Raw genomic sequence first — 13,973 nt, forward strand, 5'->3', positions numbered from 1 at the left:
ATGTAAGGTTCACGGATGGAGTGATGGAAACATGGTTCCATAACTCTTCTTGATCTCTGACCACGCAGAGATGAGAGGCTCACTTATTTTATGAAAGAAAAAGAACTGAAAGTTCCTGATGAATTCAGGGGAGTAACCTAGGGCATTAGAGGGGATCATGCTCAGGATAAATAGATGAAATTTTGTTCCCTTAGACTTCTTTGATAACCCAATTTAGCCAAGAAAAAAAACTCTCTTCTAGAGATGTACCTGGGAGGCCTCCCCACCTGCTTGATATACTAGTGATTGACAATTTTGTCTTGTCTTCTCTCACACTCACATTAACTCCAAGCAAAGACTATCCTTTATTCAGGTTGTGTGGGGAAGAGTTTTTCCTCTTAGACTGGGAGTTTTCTGGATGTGGGATTATGTTTTCTCTTACTGCATAAAGAGTGTGATAATTTTTTTTTTTTTTTTTTACTTAGACTGCAGACTTTGAGGATAGAACTCCTGCCTAATGAGAGAAATAATTATTAGTAACCAGTTACTATCATAGGGGGAGGGGAGTCCAAGGTTTTGTTCCCTTTGTATTTCTCTATGTAGTTATTAGGTAAAGACAGCTTCTGAAGGACTGAGCTGGTGATAAATTGGGTTCAGTCTTAGATGGGATTCCACTTATCTAGGTAGAATTCTTAGTAACCACACTGTTGTTCTCCTCAGGTAAGACTGGGTAGAAAATAGATTCTTTTATCTAGATAATCTAGATTACCTTTGTCAGGTTGTTTGGGGTAGAGATGAGCTTCTTTGGCCAAGAGTGACCTAATCATATTCATGTACCAATCTGCTCTTTCCAGTAAGGCCATTTCATAATTTTCATTCTTATTAGTTGTTTATCAATCAGAGTTGATTTCCACCTGTCAGGAACACCCACTCTTCCAAGGATATATAAATGCTAACACAAGTTTCATCTTTGTTTTATGAGAGAAAGACACTTTAACTATTTGCCATTAACTATTTGCTAAACATAATTAATAAATTATTAATTAAGCAGAAATTGTTTCTTGGATTTTTTGTCACTTTGGCATCTTATCCCAGCCATCCTTGCTGACTAGAGCTCCCAACCTATGCATCAGAAGTAGAAATTAGTAAGATGCTTCTTGTACTTCACTTATAAAATTCCTGAGCCTGTTAGTTTTGTTGTAGCTCCAAAAGATGGACTGTCCTAATATATGGAGCAGTCCATCCTTGTGGGTTGAGGGATAGTAGAGAAAGAAGAATTGGCATGTTTGATTAAGATGAGACCAATTAAGAAGAGAAAATGGTGAGCTAAAATTGGGAACACCAAAGAACCAGAGAACATTATGAAATGTAAAATGGATATTTTTAATTATATTAAAAGGTTTTTGCACAAACAAGACCAACACAAGATTAAAAGGGAAGCACAAAGCTGGGGGAAAATTTTTACAGCCATTTTTTGTGATAAAGGTCTTATTAAAGTCATCTGTAATCATGAAACAATGTTCAAGTCACTATTGATTAGAAAAATTAAAACAACTCTATGATCCCACTAAACACTTCTCAGATTGGTTAAGGTAACTGAAAAAGATACTGATAAATGTTGGAGGGGGTGTGGGAAAACTGGGACACTAATGCATTGTTGGTGGAGTTATAAACCGATCCAACCATTCTTGAGAGCATTTTGGAACTATGCTCAAAGGGCTATAAAACTGCATACCCTTTGACCCTGCAAGTACCATTACTGGGTTTGTAGTCCAAGGAAATCCTAAAGAAAGGAAAAGGATCTACATGTGCAAAAATGTTGGTAGCAGCTCTTTTTGTGGTGGCAAAGAATTGGAAAATGAGTAGATGCCCACCAGTTAGGGAATAGCTGAATAATATGAAGGTAATGGAATATTATTGTTCCATAAAAAATGATGAACAAACTGATTTTTAGAAAAGTCTGAAAAGATTTATATGAACTGGTGCTGATGCAACAAAAAGAACCAGTTGTACCCAGTTAAAGCAAGATTGTGCGATGATCAAAGACTTATGAAAGACTTAGTTCTCAGTGGTTCAGTGATCCAAGGCAATCCTAATAAACTTTATATAGAAAACATCATCTGATTGAATGTAAAGCAACATATTGTTCACTTCTTTTTTCTGTTTTTTTTTCCTCTCCCATGACTTTTCCCTTTTGTTCTGGTTTTTCTCTCCCAACATGATTCATAAAAGAATTGTATATTTAGGGGCAGCTAGGTGGCGCAGTGGATAGAGCACCAGCCTTGAATTCAGGAGGACCTGAGTTCAAATCTGCTCTCAGACACTTAACACTTCCTAGCTGTGTGACCCTGGGCAAGTCACTTAACCCCAGCCTCAAAAAAAAAAAAAAAAAAAAAAAAAGAATTGTATATTTAAAAAGTTAATATACATCTATAACCAGGGAAAAAAAAGGAAAAATATTTAAATGAAAGATCTTCAAGAATATAAATAAATTCCCTTCTCTGAAGGTACCAGTATATCTATATATCAATGTGTAGTGACCATTCTAGCTATATCCTTCCCTTATTAATCTTACTATCTACTCTGTTTTCTTTTTTAGATGATTCCTTATGAAGTTAAAATATTTATGTAATAAAGATCCTTTGTTCGGCATTACTAGCCCATCTGGTTCTTTTGAAATGGACAAAGGATTGGCCTCCCCTTCCCTCCTCCACAGCCTTAGGGCCCAGTTCCCTTTGAAGTGTTTAGCTAGAGCAAGGGAAACTCCTTTCGCCTTGTGGTCTGAGGAATGTTTATTCCATAGGAACGAGATCTATAACCCTTATCTATCAGAAATAATCTATGTTAAACATCTGCCATTGTATATTCCCTAAAAATCTTGTAAGCCCCTATCTTCTCTCTGTATATTGTCAAAGATAACAGAACTGACCAAAAATTGCTTATAAGGCTTGTCTCAAATTACATTTGGGATGGAACTCTCATTTGAGGAACCTGGCCCTGCCGGAGTAAAATATATTTTCCAAATTACAAAACACCTTGGCTGTCTTGAGTTTTATTGCCTGGGCTATCTCATTTTGAAAGTCTAAGTGATGAGGTAATAGGGAACCTCAAAATGATGAGGTAAATGAACCCAATGAGGAGGTATATACCTCAATAGGATTAAGTGAGGTCTAGTGGCAGGATTCCGGGTACAGGGAGTCATATGGAGCTCCCCTGCAACCCTTTTAGGATTCAGCGCAAGGATACAAAGTTAAATCAGGTCTAGTGGCGGCGAGAGTCTCCTGTAAATGAATTTACAGGCTGAAAACCTAAATGGGTAAAAAGATGTTTATTGCCAGGTTTGGAAGCAAGGTTAAGGTCTGGTTAGTAAATGGCATTAGAGGAAGATACACGCCAAAAGCGGCAGGGACGGAGAATCTCTGATGCAAGCATCTTAGCTGGCATCTTTCAGATCTCTGACCCCCCCCTCCCCCCATGATTCTAGCTTTGCTCTTTTTTTATCAACTTGAAGAAGCAATGGGCGGGGCTCAGGTTAATTCCTTGAAGGCCAGATTTTTGGTGGGCTTTATCCAAGCCAGCTCAGATCTGGTGGGGGGGGGCTGGGTACAAGCCCAAACTAGTTTGAGCAGATCTTGAATCAAAGGGGGCTGAAAACCCAAACCAACTGGGGGCTGGGTACAGCCCAAACTGGCTCAGATACGGATCTTTTCCCCTAGGAATATCTTGTTCCAAAGGTAGATCAGACAAGGAATCTTAAAGGGGCTACGCCTGCTACATAAGTCCTAGTGGACTGGAATATACCTTTTTTTTTTTTTTTTTTTTTTCCTACTGTTCACTCTATCACATCCTCAGAAGAACTACCCAGTTTACATAAAAGTTTACATTCTCAAAACGGGACATATGGCTGTATGAATGTTTATACCAATATGTAGAGAGAGTTCAGTCTATAATTACCACAGTTAGATTCTTCTTGGTCTTCATTGTTAGAATGCTTGATTGGGAATCTATAAAAGCTAGCTTAATCTTGGCCCTTTGTTTCTGCTAGGAGGGATTTGTTTCTGATTTGTATAAGAAACTAAGATAAAGGTCCCAAGGGAAAGAAACAATGCAAGCAATTACTCTTGTAGCTACTTCTAATTAAGAGTTTGAAGATTCTGGGAAGGTCAGAATGACAGGGTGGATTCTGAAACTATCCTCTTTGATCTGTAAAAGAAGGGAGATTTGCACTACTGATCAGAGAAATGCAAATTAAGACAACTCTGAGATACCACTACACACCTCTCAGATTGGCTAAGATGACAGGAACAAATAATGATGAATGTTGGAGGGGATGTGGGAAAACTGGGACACTGATACATTGTTGGCGGAGTTGTGAAAGAATCCAGCCATTCTGGAGAGCAATTTGGAACTATGCCCAAAAAGTTATCAAACTGTGCATACCCTTTGACCCAGCATTGCTGTTATTGGGATTATATCCCAAAGAAATACTAAAGAGCGGAAAGGGACCTGTATGTGCCAAAATGTTTGTGGCAGCTCTTTTTGTTGTAGCTGGAAACTGGAAGTTGAATGGATGTCCATCAATTGGAGAATGGTTGGGTAAATTGAAGGTTATGGAATATTATTGCTCTGTAAGAAATGACCAGCAGGAGGAATACAGAGAGGCTTGGAGAGACTTACATCAACTGTTGCTGAGTGAAATGAATAGAACCAGAAGATCGCTGTACACTTCAACAACAATACTGTATGAGGATGTATTCTGATGGAAGTGGAAATCTTCAACATAAAGAAGATCCAACTCACTTCCAGTTGATCAATGATGGACAGAAATAACTACACCCAGAGAAGGAACACTGGGAAGTGAATGTAAATTGTTAGCACTACTGTCTATCTACCCAGGTTACTTATACCTTCGGAAGCTAATAATTAATGTGCAACAAGAAAATGGTATTTACACACATATATTGTATCTAGGTTATATTGTAACCCATGTAAAATGTATGGGATTACCTGTCATCGGGGGGAGGGAGTGGAGGGAGGGAGGGGATAATTTGGAAAAATGAATAAAAAATTAAAAAAAAAAAAAAAGGAGATTTGGGGTCTCAGACCTCCAGAGAGTCTGTGAGGGGGCATATTTTCCAGACTGTTCTTTTCTAAAATAAGCAACTCATTCAATTGGAAGTCTTGGGCAAATCACCTCCCCCTTTGACTTTTTGGATAGTCAGAACCCCATTTAGGAAATTACAAATTTTGGAAAAAAGCCTTCAAAGTGATTCACTTGGGAGATCTTGGTCTGATAATCAGCTCAAACTGCCTGGAGCCCCCAAGATTTGCTCATAAAATAAGTTTCTGTTAACACATTCTTTGCAAATAGCCTCATTAAGAGATTTGTCTCCTAAAACAGCTTCTTAGTGAAAAATAAAACTTCCTTTTTTGCCATTCAGATTTCGGATTCACGAATTCTTTCACATTGAACCTGCACCCCCAATCAGAGGGGATTCTCACATCAATTCTCTAACACTAGAACTACATCAAAAACAATACAAGCTCTCCAGATTTCCCCTATAAACAAGCAAAATTGTATCTTAGGGAAAACATAGAGGTTTAAGATTTGGGGCAGAACATCAGACTTCCTGAGACAAAGAAAGATACCTGGGAGAAATTTTGGCCCTTGTGAAGAATAAATACCTCCAGTTTTGTTCTGATGAAACCGCAAGTGAGGAGCCTTGGGGCTATTGGATTAGGATGTACCCTCAGCCCCAGTCATACAAACTAACTTCCCAGTGTAGGGTATCAGGAAAAATTGAGCAAACCTCTGCTGAGAAGGAATGCCAGGCTAAGCTGTGTTACTGAGACACAGTCCTGGATGAGAAGGAAGCAGCATGCCTGATGAGTGCAAAGGTAGTGGGGGCAGGGATGTTGCTGGCTGTGGGTACTTACAGGAGGGTAGAATTCTCAGTTTTGGGTTCAGGCTAGAGGAGAGCACTGAAGGAAGATCAGAAGAATTATCCCTCATACTCCAGAATTTAGAGGTAATTACATCAGTAATGTGCTACAAAATGAAGCAGAAAAAGGAGAAAGAACCCAACCAAATAAAGTTATTATGTGAATAGGGAATATGGGTTCATCTTCAGAAGATGAGACAAAAATTTTAAAAAGCCTCTCCTTCCTAAAGAGTAATGTTAAATGGTCACCTGCTCACTTACCCCCCCAAAAATTATAGAACACAAAAAAGACTTTAGAAAAAACTAAAAAACTAAAAAAACAACAATGCAAGAAAAGATCATGGAAAGAAAGTCAACCAACTAGAAAAGGATATTCAGAATCTTATGGATGAAAATGACTCCTTAAAAACTAGAATTGGACAAGGGAAGCCAGAGATCAAGAAATAATAAAACAAAATATGATCCAAAAAATGGAAGAGAATGCGAGATATCTCAAGAAAACTGATCTGGAGAACAGATCAAGAAGAGAAAACACAAATTACTACCTGAAAGCTATAAGCAAAAAAGAATCTTGGTATAATAATGAAAGAAAATTGCCATGAAGTATTAGAACAAAAGAAGAATGTAGAAATAGAAAAAAATCCATTATCACCACCTGAAAGTGATCTTTTGAGGAAATCCTACAGGAACATAATAGCTAAATTCTGAAACCCCTAGATCAAGAGGAAATATGAGCATTAAGGAAAAACCAATTCAAATATGATAAAACTGATGAGATCTAGAATTGGGGTAACTAAATGAATAGGGTTATTGAGGTCTAGTGGCAGCTTTGGGGTACAGGAAGTCAAATAGAGCTCCCTTGCAACTCCTTTGGATTCGGCGCCAGGATACAGAGTTAAATTGATATGGGTTAAAGATTTCTTTCTAATTCCCAGCCCCCATGAATCCCAATGGGAGATATCTGGGCTTTCCCAGCCCCCACCGGATCTGAGCTAATTTGGGCTGTCCCAGTCCCCACTCTAATGATCTGCTCAGGTTTCCCCAACCCCCACCCCAACACAGTTTCTTATCTAAAAACCCATTGAATTCTATTCAATTCTAATCCTGGCCTAAACCCACCAGGAGCCAACATGGGACTCCACCCATGGGCCCCTTTACCAAAAGCCCCCTATTATAAAAAAAGGGAAACTGGAGCCCACTCTTTGCAGGAGCCCCAAACATGGTATCCTTATGCTGGCCATGTTAATGGTTCCTGTCCGCCCGGCGCCAGCTCTGGCCCTGGTGTCTTTCTACCTTTACCCTTACTTCCAAACCCGAAATAAACCTCTTTTATTAATCTAGGTTTTTGGGTCTGTAGATTCCTTTACAGGGGATTCTTATGCCGCTACTAGACCTCATTTAACTCTGTATCCTTGCACCGAATCCAAAAGGGTTGCAGGAGAACTCTATTTGACTCCCTGTTCTCCGAACCTACCACTAGACCTCAATTAACCCTAATTTCATCTAGATACCCCTTACCTAACTTACATCAAAATGAGGTCTAGTGGCGGCGCAGAGTCCCCTATAAAGGAATTTACAGACCTGAAAACCTAGATTGATAAAAGAGGTTTATTATGGGTTTGGAAGTAAGGTTAAAGTCTAGTTAGTAAAAGGTGTTAGGTAAAAAGAAGAGGGCACGGGAACCAGTGTTCCAGTGGGCAGAGAGTTGGCATGTTTTGACCCTCTGCGAGAGAGAACTCCAGAACTCTTTTATAAGGAAAGATTTAGCTTAAGGGGCCTATGGGTGGAGTCCCAAATTGGTTCCTTGATGGGTTCAGCAAGGGCTAGAATTTGCTGGGTGGGGGTTGGGAAACCTGAGCAGATCATTAGAATAGGGACTGGGACAGCCCAAGTTGGCTCAGTTTCGATGGGGGTTGTGAGAGCCTGGATATCTCCTACTGGAATTCAAAAGGGTGCTTTTGACCAGGATTTGTGAATCAAAAGTCCTAGCTTCTTCAGCTAGGAGGGGTTAGGAATCAGAATGGAATAAATCAATCTGAAAGGACTAATCTTAAAGGGACCACAACCCGCATCAAAACTACAATTAGAATCATGCAAGACCTAGCAGCAGTTTCATTAAAAGACTACAGATCTTAGAATACTACATATCAAAGAGCGAAAGAATTGGGATAATGGCTGAAAATATACCTACCAAAGATAAGCATGATTCTGATTGAAAAAAAAAAAATCAATAGATTGTCAGATTTTCAGGATTTTGTTGCAAAAAGACCTGAAAGAGGCAGCTAGATGGTGCAATGGACAGAGCACCAGCCTTGAAATCAGGAGGACCTGAGTTCAAATTTGGCCTCAGACACTTAATACTTCCTAACTGTGTGACCCTGGGCAAATCACTTAGCCCCACTTACCTCAGCAAAAACAAAAACAAAAAGCAAAAAGACCTGATAAAAATTGTTATATAAAATCCCAGAGAAATATCAAGTAAACATTAAAGATCAATTTCAAGGGGCTCAATAAGGACTAACTTTATGCTTTACAAGTGGGTAGTTTGAAAAAAAAAGACTGGTAGAGTTGAATATTATGTGATTCTAAAAATGTAGGAAAAAGTAAAGAATAATTAGATGAATGAGTTATGAGAGCAAGAAATGACAGAGAAATTACAATGGAGGAGGAGGGCTGATAGTTCTGGAATATAAAAGTCTTCTAAATTTATTAAGAAATAAGGGGAGAGAATAGAGTAATGGGGGTACAGAAGGCAGTGTAGATTAATGGGAATGGAATAGGGTATGTAAATTAATGGGAATGAAATAAAGAGGGGGAGAAAGAGTGGGAGGGAGAGAATAAGGGAGAGATCCTTAGGGATTAAATTAAATAATAGCAAGATAAGGAATTTTTTTTTTCCCCTGAGGCTGGAATTAAGTGACTTGCCCAGGGTCACACAGCTAGGAAGTGTTAAGTGTCTGAGACCAGATTTGAACTCGGGTCCTCCTGAATTCAAGGCTGGTGCTTTATACACTGCGCCACCTAGCTGCCCCTAAGACAAGGAATTTGGTAGAAGTAAAATAGAGGATTCAGTAGGGATAGAAAACATTCTAGCTATAAACATAATGATTAGTAGTAGAATTTATTAGAAAATTAGGAGTAGCAATCATGTATTTCAAGCAAAGTTAAAATGGAATCAATCAAAAAATACATTATGTCAACTATATTAATATTGTTTTAGACTATTTAAAACTAGAAAGTATGAAGTTAGAATATTGCTATATAGGAAATGATGAGTTGGTGTGATGAGCTATACAATTAATAAAGGGAAGTTGTCTAGATGAATTCATAGGCTCAACCTTTTCTGTTCAAGAGGCATAGCTTTAATTAACAAAGGGGAGGATAGGACCTTTTATGAGAAAAAACATTAAACAATGTGCCTCAGCAAGGTTACAGGTTATGATAGCATAGGTCAGGTTTAGGTGAGATAGCCCTTGAAATTGAAATGTATATCTTGACCTGAATGTATATAGTAACTGTGATGTTGATACAAGGTAACTTCTCTGTACAAGATAATTTTTGACAAAACAAGAAATTCTGCAGTATTTTTGTCTCTGTATCTATAGGAGATAGAAACATTCTTCACTGGGGCCCACTTAGATACTGGGTTATAGCTGGGGACAAAGTATTTTGCTGGGATCTATTCATCCTATTAGGTAGATTTAGAAAAATATGGAAAGACTTGGACCTAAAGAAGGATGATGCTATTCATCTTCAGAGAAAGAGGATAAATAAGCCTGTAATCTATTTGGGGGAGATAGAAAGGAATAGGAAAGGGGGAAAAAAGAATAAAGTAAAAGTACAGAGAACAAAAGAAAACCTTCAGTGAAGCAAAGATGGACAGTTCTGAATATAATGTGTAGTATTATTTATGCTTTCTTGAAATGGAAATTTATTGTAATTCATATTTTGAATCCTCTTCTGCTATGTGCGTGACAATTTTCTAATTCTGTTTTTCTCCCCCATTTTTGTATTTAAGTTTTAAATAAATGATTTAAAAAGTTAAAAGTTTCTGGTTTTTTGGCAAGATGAGTTCTGCAAGATGGAGATGAATGGGAATTTCATCCTAATGATAGTCTTAGGGTCTTAGCAATCCCAAGTGATTTCCCCTCCTCTTTTACTTTAAGGGTTTGTCTTTCTTTCCTTCTCCTTGCCTCTGGATACTTTTTTTTTTTTTTTTTTTCTTTTCAGCAATGTAGACTAGACTCTCCTCTTTGGATGCTTCTTAAAGCCAAAGTCTTAAATATTTCCCTAAAAGTTCTCAAAAGTTACCTTTGCCATGGAGTCTTCTGTCTGACGAGATTAATTATCTTTGCAATCCTGGAAAATAGCCTTGGATAAGTATTATGGGCTTGATCAGGGGAAAAGGGTACTCCCATTGGGTTAGTGGACTGTGGTGGTCACTATTTTCAGACAAATTCCTCTATGTTTTAGAATCTTAGATTTCTCAAAGTTTCCTGCTTGTACTCTGGGCATCCCTGAGCCATTTCTACCAAGGCTTCCTCTCTGTTGAAATCAATTGCTCTTGACATTGGGAAGGAGATTAAAAAGCCTATGCCAGCAGCTAGTGACATGTTAGGAATTAACCGTTCATCTCACTTCAACTTCATTATCAGTGTTTTCTTTAGTCAATTTCAATCATGACACAATTGGTAATTTCATTTGGGATTTTCTTGGCAGAGATACTGGAGTGGTTTGCCATTCTCTCCTCCAGCTCATTTTACAGATGAGGAAACTGAGACAAACAGGATCAAATGACTTGCTCAGGGTCACACAACTAATAAGCTAATAAGTCCAGATTTTACCTCATTCACTGTTGGTCAGTTGTTAAGTTTTCTGTCAGTACCAGGAAAAATGACTCAATATTGTTAGTAAAATTTCCTGCCTTGAGGGCTAAAATTGTCACATTGTTACTAACTCCATGGATCTTGGGAAAAAAAAAAAAGGTGGGTAATTACATTTAACTTAGATAATTTTTTGATGATAATTGTATTTATGCTTGTTCTAGTGTTTGGAGATTCCTGCAAATCAAAAAGAACTGAGTAGAACACATCCCTGAGGATAATATCTAAAAATATAAAGTAAGGGGTGAGAGAGGAATTGGGAAAATGGAAAGGGAGAGGTGGAATGGCATAAATTATTTGCTATAAAAGAGGGGAAATAAACCCCTTTTAGAGTAGAGGGCAAGATGGTGAGGAAAGGAAGAGTGAGTGAACCTTGCTCTCATTGGAATTGCCTCAAAGAGAAAATAACATACATACTCAATATGGATATAGAAATCTATGTTACCCTGAAGGAAAGTAGGAGGGGAATGGGATAAGAGTGGTAGAAAAGAGGGCATATTAGGGAAGGAGGTGGTCAGTAGCAAATCACTTTTGAGGGAAAAGAATTCTGAAACAAGTTTCTGTGTTGAAGCCCTCATTTCTCAAATGTTTAGGGAACTGAGTATAACTATATGTATATATAATATACACACACAGTATATGTATATATTTATAAGCCATTCCCCAATTAATAAATGATCAAAAGCTATGAACTAGACCCAAAGGGCTATAAAATCATGCATATTCTTTGACCTAACAATACCACTACTAAACATGAATCCCCAAAGAGATTTTTTTTTTTAAAGGAAAAGGCCTATGTCTACAAAAAATATTACAAAAATATTTATAGCAGCTCTCTTCTCAGTATCAGAGATTGAGAGGATGACTAGATACTGGGGTATAGATGAATAAATTGTGGTATGTGGTTATGATTGAATATTATTGTTCTATGAGAAATGATGAACAGGATGTTCTCAGAAAAACCTGAAAAAGCTTCCATGAATTCAAAGTGAAATGTGTACAAAGTAATGGAAATGTTGTGGGATAGTCGTGAATGAATTTGTTATTAGCAATACAATTATCCAAGACTACTCTGAAAGTCATATGATGAAAAATTCTATTTATACTCATAGAATTGATGATGTCTGAATACAGATTGGAGCATAGTCTTTTTTTTTTTTTAAACTTCATTTTTCTTGAGTGTTTTTTCAGAGAGGGTAGAGGTCTATGTTTTTTTCCTTTCATAACTTGACTTTTATGGAAATGTTTTACATAACTTCATATATTCATACCTTCTTTATTCTTAAATGGGGTAGGGAGAACAACAATAAAACAAACAATAACAACAACAAAAAAGTGAAAATACTATGCTTTTATCCACATTCAGTCTCCATAGTTCTTTCTTTGGATGTGTATGGTTCTTCCATTACAAGTTTATTGGTGTCTTGAATCACCTCATTATGGAAAAGAGCTATTTCTTGAATAATTTTCATGATTTGTTTTCAATTCTCTTTGCTGTAATTGAAGACTTGAGTAAGGCTTAATGAGTAACTACCTTGAGTAAGGTAGGTTTATGAAAATATATAGGAGGAGAAGAGACAAAAGTATTTTAACCTGTGTCAAGTGTGTATGTGTGTGTGTGTGTGTGTGTGTGTGTGTGTGTGAGTTTGTGTGTGTATTTGTGTGTATGTGTGTGTAGTAATGTGACAGAAAGAAGGGATGAAGGAAGCTATCAGAGAACTATGTTCACAATATAACCTATATATGAAGTTCTTCTTCTTTTTTTTTTTTAGATGGGAAATCTAGATCATCTTAGAAGTAAGCACCTTCTTCTGATATAAGGAAAGCCGATATGGATCTATGGGAATTTTTCTCTGATGACTTAAAAAAATGCTTTTTATTTAAATTATTTATGTTTGACAAGCATCAACAAACAACATTTAAATATTCAAAGAATAACAGAAAAAGGAATTGTAGGCAAATGAAACTTTCTATTATGTATAGCTTATTTAAAAAATTCACTATATTAGTATCCAGCTTGTCTGTCTGTATGAATCTTTCTGTTCTCTTTTGCATTTTAAAAATCTTTTATCAGATTTTTATTTCTTGGAAATCATTAGCATTAGTGCCTTTTCCCCCAATATCTGTCCTTGAAACCTCTTCCTCACCTCCATAACAGATAATTATGGTCAAGGAAAGCAAATCCACACATTGGTCATGTCTGATAATGAGTGTCTTGTTTTGGATCTCTTGACTAATGACATTTCTCTTTAAGTTAAGTAAGAATATTTGGGCTGATGGGAAATGGTCAGTATCAGGATGTATCTTTTTAAATGACATTTACATTGATAAAAAAAGTAATTCTTATGTTAAATCATTTAACAATGCCATGTATCAATGGCCTTTTCTAGTTTTCCAGGAGTTGAGGAAGTCTGGGTTAGGTCGGATCCCCATCTGGGTTGTTCTCACAGATAAAGCCAATGGAACTCAGGCTGGATGTAGTCATGATGGCCTAACAGGAAGTGTTATTTCTGGGGCTCTTGAGCACTAAGTCCTGGGCTTTCTCTCAGATTATCCATTTATTATATCCATGATCTTGAACAAGTCACTTTTCCTCTCTGGGCCATAATTTCTTCATTTGTAAAATGAGGTGAAGTTGAACTTCTAAGTTCCCTTCTAGCTCAGATGATCTCTTGAGTTGCCAAAGACCTCATTGATCTATGTTGTAGGAATGGATGCACTTAGTAATAATGCTATCCACAAACAGGGACACCAGGAGAAGCTTATCTAAATGGAATTCTTCTTGTATTTGCTTTTTGCTTAGAGCAACCTTTGTGAAACTGGTAAACACTTTTGATAAACATATCTTCCTGCTTTATATTCACTTAATATTCAAACTCAAGGGATCTCAAAGTTGAAAGTATCTGTGGTTGTACCTATCAACAAATATTATATGTTCTCAATATATGGGAGATTTGAAAGCTTGTTCTACTAAGAAATGTGATCATAGGAAGATAACTTAAAAGTTATTGAGTTCAATCCCTTCATTTTACAAGAAGAATAAGTTAAGACACAGAGATGTTAATTGATTTGTCTAGGGTAATAAGAGGCAGGATTTGTACTCTAAATTTCAGAGCATTATTCATTCTGCCATATAGCCATCTTTTTAAAAAAGTAAAACAATGAAGAC

This window comes from Sminthopsis crassicaudata, chromosome 2 (genome assembly GCF_048593235.1).
Source record: "Sminthopsis crassicaudata isolate SCR6 chromosome 2, ASM4859323v1, whole genome shotgun sequence".
Classification (NCBI taxonomy): domain Eukaryota; kingdom Metazoa; phylum Chordata; class Mammalia; order Dasyuromorphia; family Dasyuridae; genus Sminthopsis; species Sminthopsis crassicaudata.